Genomic DNA, 8,806 nt, shown 5'->3' with positions numbered 1-8,806 from the left:
TATGGTAAGAAGCTACAATTACAAAATTAATGGCTAATTTCCTAAAATCAATTTCAAACAATAGCCCAAGTGTTTGGTTTAAAGCATGTGGCGCTCGAATTCTCTATGAACACGATATGGTGTAGTTTATACATATTTTAAGCCAAAAAGATCTCGATATTAATAATTCGCCTCGGTCTCGAAAATTTGAGGCTTTCATGCATATCCATGGAACTGAGAGTCTGCTGGTAAGATATACATATCAGCTAGTCTTTCTGCTTTGCCGGTTACTTGACTAAATGCACACAATTCTAACTCAAATTTTCTCAGGACTTAGATGGAAGCTCTGTATACAACTTGTTTTACCTGTATCAAATGATCAAATGTTCTTCCCCTATATCAGCAAAGATGCTCTAGTGACATTTGATTCAATAACTAGTAAAAGAATGATACTTGGATGGGACTTGCTTTATGTGCTTCTTTTTCTATCCTTGAGCATTCTCCAACTAGCATAGTTGGTGATCCAAACACATGAGTTCCTAATAATTACCACCTTACTTTGTCTTTGAAAATTGATATGGGTACTCTGGAACGTTTCCATACCTATTACCTCACTGAAGAAGATCTCACGTCGTTATGGCGCGTGAGAATGTACATTGGAATGTTTGTGTTATATTTTGCGTGCATCGTTTCTGGATTGGTTGAATGGGTGTTCTTTTATTGAGGCTTCAATTGCAAGCGACTACCCCCGCTCGACAATGTGCAAGTGTGGGTTCTGTCTTGTGTTCCAACATGATCAGTTGTTTCATGAAATAGTGAAATCTCTTTTTGAATGCCCCGACAATGTGTGGTCAATTGTTAAGTTTTTACAGATATAAACATGAAAAGCTAGTACTGGTAGTGGTAGATACACATATGAAACTTTATGAAAAGTGTTAGGGACTAAATTGATTGGGTCCTACCTTTTGGAAACCTATCACTAATAATAATAAGGGAAGAGATAAAGCCAAGAAAGAGATAAGGAAAGGAAGAGATATGTCAAAAGAAGTTGGTTCAAACTCCTAAAAGGAAAAAAAGCTGCACAAGGTAAGTTGGACTCTATCACTTCAAGGAAGAAAACATATCTCTATAAATGGAGGGGGCTCTCTCCATGCACTCTTTGCCAATTCTCTAGATGCACTCTCTACCAATTCTCTAAAAAGACTTTCCTGAGACTAAATTCTCCCATTGTATTGAGTGATGTGTGAGACCATGAGACATTATAAAATATAACCTGTTATAGTGGATTTTGCCCTCAACAACCTGTGGACATAGGCTTTTATGCCAAAACACGTAAATTCATGTGTCTCCCTTTATTTATTATTATTTGATGGATGATCACGAAGAGTATCATATCGAATCCCGAATCACCAACGTGGATTGGGAATTACTCTTTCTCTATTTTCGGTCTGTTGTGTAATTTTTGGTAATAACAGTTTGCACCGTCTGTGGGATCGACGATATCTTCTATACTGGAATTGGGAGAAGGATATTCTCTGACTGGCAAGATCATCTACAAAAGTTCAAACTCCTTGGCTCACGAGGTTGTCTCCAGATGCTAGATAAGTTTTCCCCATCAAATAAATTATTTTATTATTATTTGTTTATTTTATTAATACGTTTCTACAAAAAAAAAAAACAAAGTGGAAAGAAGGGAAGTGTGTGCAACATATATACCACACGTGAAGCAGAAAAATAAAATAAAATAAATGAAACCGATGAAGTGCATGGCATGCACTGTGCATGCCATCCACAATGTGGGTAACAGGTGCATGACATGCACGCAATTGTTTTTTTTTATTGTGTAGATGGCAGAACCTGTAGCCCAGCCACCACCCCCAAAGTACAATGGGGTTTGGTGCTGGCCACCCCACATGGCAGGGATGTTGCGACAACAGAGCCCCCATCGGACGCTCATTGTAGCGGCGCACTGTGCATGCTTTGCAGAGAGTGTGGACAAAGCTCAACTAGTGGCTGAAGGCCCTCACACTAGCATCCGCAAGTCAACGGGGCCACCACCAGCCACCACTCGCACCGCTGACAATTTATGTTGCTGGTGGGGTGGTTCCTTGATGCCTGAAGTCAACCACGTTGCAGGTAGAGGATGCACATGGGCAAGGCACAGCCTTGCATAGCGCAGTGGGTAGAGGACACCACTAGCCACCCATCGAATTCCTCTGTGACCAGCATAGTAGGTCCTCCACCACTTGCACCGTTAGAGCTCCCTTTCGCCGACGAGGTGGCCCTTGACCACCGAAGTAGTTCACACTAGGCCATTGTGCGAGTAGAGGACGTGAGCTATCAAAAGAACCACCAAAACCATGTGTCGATGAGCTTGTCACCAACCACCATCAATTTCGCCAACCTCTTTTGTCACTTGAGCAACGGTTCCTGACTATAGTGGCTTTCCTCTCAACTTGTCATTGCCGCAGCAGCACACCATGAAGGTTGTGCATCGTGTGAACGTTGGGAGCACAACGACGAGCAACTCGAGGGAACCAGCTCAACTACCACCTGCTTTGTCGGTTAGTTCTGTCGCTAGCAAGGAGGTCTAGACACCTCACGGTGTTGCTCGCTAAAGTTCATCACTGTTTTCGCCAGTAGCACAACGAGCAGCTCGCTCAACTAAAACTCGTTATGAAGGTCCCGTCACCGAATCACTCAGCCAAGTTGCAAGTTGTAGCGATCAATGAGGTGTAGCTCAGAACAAAGTAGTTGTCCACTGAGTTTGCTCACCACGGAGTTTGTAAGTGCTCCTCGCCACATGTAGTACCAATACTCACCATGGGTTCTGTCTTGTGTTCCAACATGATTAGCTATTTCAAGAAATAGTAAAATCTCTTGTTGAATGCCTTGACAATGTGTGGTCAATTGTTAAGTTTTTACAGATATAAACATGAAAAGCTAGTACTCGTAGTGGTTGATACATATCTGAAACTTTATGACAAGTGTTAGGGACTAAATCGACTAGGTTCGACCCTTTGAAAACCTATCACTAATAATAAGAAAAGAGATAAAACCGAGGAAAAGATAAGACAAGGAAGGGATAAACTAAAAGAAGTTGGCTTGGACTCTTAAAAGAAAAAGGCTTCACAAGGCAAGTTGAACTCTATCACTCCAAGGAAAAAAACATATCTCTATAAAAGGAGGATATCTCTACAAATGGAGGGGGCTCTCTCCATGCACTCTCCACTAATTCTCTAGATGCACGCTCCACCAATTCTCTAGAGAAATTCTTCTGAGACTAAATTCTCTCATTGTATTGAGTGATATGTGAGACTATGAGACATTGTAAAATCATCACCTGTTATAGTGGATTTTGGCTCAACAACCTGTGGACATAGGCTTTTATGCCAAAGCACGTAAATTTATATATTTCCATTTATTTATTTCTATCTGATTATTTATTATTATTTGATGGATGAGCACGAAGAGTATCGTATCGAAACCCGAATCACCAACTTGGGTTGGGAATTACTTTTTCTCTCTTCCGGTCTATTGTGCAATTTTTAACATTAACAACAAGCTTTACAATTACTCATAGCTGTCACAAATGTTTGAATGTATCAAATAAACATGTACACAAAAGCTACATGTACCAAATTAGAGATATTATAGACAAGATTTTCAATTTCATTGCTATATAATAGAGAGAATTTGTACAGTTTTAGGTATACAAATCCAATAATACATATTTCCTCTGAAAAAAATAAATTGTTTTAGCGATTTACACAACTTTCAGATTGTATATGGCATTGACGAAGGCCTGGGAATAGAAAAAAGAGTACAAATACATGACTTTTGTGCTGTGCTTGGAAGATGAACTCAATTTAACTCATCTTAAACTAATCATTAATGAGATTTACTACCTTTTCAATTTCTTATAAAAAAAAAAAGTTAAACTCATTTCAACCTATTTCATACATTTCAACCTAAAAAACTAAATACAACTCAACTTAATAAAGTTAAACTTATCTTGATAAAATTTATAAAATACTATTATTCATAACTCAACTCAACTTATCTCAATGTCGAAATGCAGCCTTGGAGTTTGAGCTTTCTGCATATGGTGTTGAATGCTAGTTATATTCCCACCAAAAGCAACTAAAAGGTTTAAGTTCGCATGTGCTAAACACAAAGAAAAAGCTTGTGCCAAAGAAACAATTGGGGCTAAGCCCGTTTGGATATAGAAATTGTTTTATTTTATTTCATTTTATCATTATAATTTTTTTAAATTCTCACATAAAATATAATAAAAAATTCATTTTTTTCAAATATCAAAATAATAATAATATTAAAAATAATATTCTAACAATATTTTACTTAACTTTCAACTTTCATCTCAACTCATCTCAACTCACTATCCAAACGGTACCTAAGTGAAATTGCATTTAGAAATGTTTGGTGAATGAGATAGGATGAGAATTATGTGAATATAGTGAAATAATATGTTAATATTAGTGAAATTATTTGAGTTAAGATGTTTTATTAAGTTTTGAGAAAAGAGAGAAAAAAGTTTGAATAAAAATATTGTTAAAATTTTACTGTTTAATATTATTTTTCTTTTAGAATTTGAAAAATTGTATTGCTTTTTGTGTTTTCTTTAAAAGTTTGAAAAAATTATAATGAATAGATAAAAAAAAAGTTTAAAATTTGAAAATAAAAAGTGTTTGTGTTGTGATGTTTAGAGAGTAAATAATAGTGAAATTTTTAGATGAGATGAAATAATTTATATTTTCAAATAAGCCTCGAAGCTCCACTACGGGGAAATACAAAAGAGAGAGAGACATTAAAAATATTTTACATATGTGAACAATGTTCTCCAAAAGTAACGACATCACCGCAATAAGCTAGAAAATGAAGATGAAATACAAGGAGCTCATGTTTGAGCAAATGTTTTCATATTTTACAGATAATTATATTTTGCATCCTCCACTGGGAATCATGCTCTTAGCTATGGTTTGGTTGTTTCTTTGAGTTGTTTTTGTAGTTTGTCTTAGGACTCATCTGAACATTTGGAGTATCTCATAATTTTGTGAATAGTAGTGAAATGATTTAAATTAATATGTTTTATTAGGTTTTGAAAAATAAAAAAAATTTAAATAAACATATTATAAGGTTCAAAATTATTTTAATATTATTTTTATTTTGAAATTTAAAAAATTGTATTGATTTTTACATTTTGTTGAGTTGTAAAAATTATATTGATTTCTGTGTTTAAAATTTTGACTAATGTGTAACTAATAATTAGATAAAAAAATTAAAATTTTAAAATTAAAAAATATTTTATCTTAGAATGTATTTGAAATGAGTCCTGCTACACCTATCGAACTAGACACATGCTTCCCTAAATGCATTTTTTTGTTTTCACACAATTTTTTTATACCTTTAAATATATATATTTTTTTAAATTTACAATATTATTGAAAAATATTTTTTTAATTATTAAGTTAAAAAAAAAAGTCGGATCCATTGTCGATAGCATCCATCGGGATGCATAGAATTTTTCATCTGAAAATGAAATTATACAGTAACTCCGAAGTCAATTTAAAGATCCCTCGTTGACATTTGATATACCCGAGAATTGGTACAACGGTTCTGCAGCCTGCTTGGATGGGACTTGTTTTATGTGATTTTACTGTTTAATGAAGAAATTTATGGACTTAACTCATCTCATAAAACCGATTCAATATAAGATGATTGTTCATTCTTTATAAACATGTCCAAGACCTTGTTTATAGGCAATGTATGATTATTCCTCAACGCCCTCATTGATCACGTGCAGGCTAGTATTTTTCCTAATCCTTGTCACGGGATAAGTAGTGTGGGCTCTGTATTCGTCATGTGGCAAATTTTGATACCATGGAGAAATTCATGGGCCAAACTCATCTCATAAAACCGGTTCTACATTAGATGATTGTTTATTCTTTATAAATATGCCCACTACTTTTTTTTTTTCTTTTTGTAAAAGGACAGAATCTCAAGTTTATTGATAACCATCACTTATGGCGGAGAAAAACTGTGGTTACAACTAGACACCTGAAGGCTACAAATAATCATAACTGTCAAAACCTAGGCATAAGAAAAACTAAATTATCATAAAGGGAAAACCTGCAGACCGGTCAAGCTGTTATTCCTTAATAAATATCCCTCCAATAGTAGGGCGCCACGTATGCATTTTATTTTACTTAGGGCAGGTTTGAGGGATGGGATGAGACACAAAATTCTCATCTCATCATTACACAATTTTCAAATTCTTATACAAAATATAATAAACAATTCAATTTTTTCAAATCTCAATTTAACTTTTTCAAATCCTAATATAATAATAATACTAAAACATAATATTTTATACACTAAAACAAAACACAAAATTTTCATCTCACCCTCCAAACCTGTCCTTAGTTTGAGTTTGCCTACACCCGATGAGACCTCATATAGCCCCCCACTTCTTCGTCTTTCCCTCCATCCCCTCCATCCCATTCCCAAACGATCTAGACCCCATGGCAGAACTCGACCCCACACTCATCTCGTAGGCAACTCGACCCCCCGACAGAGCTTGACCCAAACGGTGGCATGGAGGAAAATCTATTTCCAAAGAAAACTGTGAGATCTCCACCCGTGTGCAAAATTGATTTTCGAAGCTTTTCAAATTTACTTGTATTTTTGCAGGCTTCTTGACTGAGATCTCCACCCGCATGACTTTCTCAATAAAAACATTAATTTTTGGTTTACGACTATTTCATAGTTTAAATAGAAAATTCTTAATACAAAACTCTCAATAGTTGGGCGATGTTGTGTTAGATAGCTTAAGTGTGAATCTGCTGCTTGGTTGTAAGTATTAATGTAAATTGGTGTTCAAGAAAGAGGAGAACTTATTGGAAGCCTAAGAAAATGCCATGCATAGAAAGTGTTTGGTAAAATTTCTAAGAAGAAAAATTATGCTCAAATTGTCGATTTTAAATTGTATTAACGTTGGCATGGGTCTATTTGGATGAAAAATTGAAACAAAACTCCTATATTTTGTTTTTTCAAACCAACCCCACCTTACATTATAATGTAAAAGAGGAAATACCTCAGCAACACCAAAGTCATTGGAGTCAGCCATGAACAACTATTAGTTGGTGAAGAACTAAGGAGGAAAACCACAGCCTTAAGGTGGTGAACTGGTGGCGGCGGATGCTGGAGGCGGTGCTTTGGTTGGCGATGCACGCGTGCTTAAGATGAAGATTCAAGTCGTGCGTAGATGAAGTTTTTGCAGTGTTTTACAATTTAATCCCGTGTGCACGAGTCTAGTCTCATTACACCTCCTATTGGAGGGCTGTTATTCTTTGAAAAGCATATGGACCGCTTAGCAGCGGCTGTGTATCATAAATCCACGTATCAAAATAAACTGAAGGAGCAACCTTAGATTATTCCTCAACATTCAAAACGTTACTGCTCCATCGCTTCTAGAAGTATGTCAGATGCGAGATTTCTTCCAAGGCCCCAGTTTCAACGAAACGACTCCAGCAGACACGCTTGCTCTGTTTCGTATTTAGCATTGCTCTACGCGTAAAGTGTCATCGAAACAGCTTCCAGATTATAAATGTAACGCCCCAAACCCGGGTGGCTTGGAGAATTACTACTTGTCACTCATAATTATGTCTCCCAACACATTCGAAGAATAATCTCCAAAAACTTTATAAATGAAATCAATCTCAAATCTTCTCAATAATCTCATTACAAACTCCACACAATCTTTAATGCAATAATAATAAATCAAAGGGGTCTATAACCTCCCGGTAGTCATAACAACCCAACCAATAATTTCATAAATCTCACTGAAACCCAAGATATTACTAAAACTCAAAGAGATTAAAACTAAGAACACCAGAAGTCCTTCTTCTACCAACATCTCCTCAGCTTAAACACAAACAGCAATCTAATCCAGGTCCTCATTTGGACTCTCCACATCATCTGAAAAATATTATAATGATAGGGGGTGAGTTATCAACAACTCAGTAAGCAGAAATCATATGCTAGCGTGCAAACATGAGCATTTACAAAGTAGAACATGCAGAACAAAATATTTTCCAGAGTTAACATGCAGAACATAATATATTTTCAAAAGTAACAGAGCGATGGTTTTAAGACAAGTAAAACCCTTAGTGCTTTGGCATAACATAAACTGAGTATCATCATCAGATCAAAACAGAGCATCAAACAGAGCAGAGACCATGTTTCACCCCCGTGGTAGGGTTGTGCTAACCCCGGTGGCCAAACCAGGCAGAGACAGAGGTGAAATCTTTCCTTTATTCTTCTCGGAGCCCCGAGTGTGCACACAGGAAAGACCACAATAAAACCACTTTGTTTCCAAAGTGGGTGCACTCAGAGACAGAGAAGTTGGTACCAACCCAAACAGAGCAGAGCATAACAGAGCAGAGCAGAGCAAAGCAGAGACAGAGTCAGATACGAAAACCAGTACACCATGCCAAAGGTTTTCAGATATTATATCAAAAAATTACAGAGTACCAAAACAGAATCAGAACAGTTTACACACGCTGAACACAAAAGTCAGAACAAATAAATGCACAACTTTTCATATTCCCAATATCGCTCTTTTTCCAGATTTCAGAAACCACATGACAAAATTTAGCTCATGTCTACACAATGCATGTCAGAATATAATTTTCCTTTTTCACACAGATTTCATGAATAATGCAGATAAGTGACCGAGGTTGATCTTTGTTTTCATAAGTTCCCAACACAACACAAATTATGCAAGTTTTCATAAAATCAACCTCAG

This window comes from Juglans regia, chromosome 15 (assembly GCF_001411555.2).
Source record: "Juglans regia cultivar Chandler chromosome 15, Walnut 2.0, whole genome shotgun sequence".
Lineage (NCBI taxonomy): Eukaryota > Viridiplantae > Streptophyta > Magnoliopsida > Fagales > Juglandaceae > Juglans > Juglans regia.
This window is presented reverse-complemented; position numbering follows the sequence as displayed.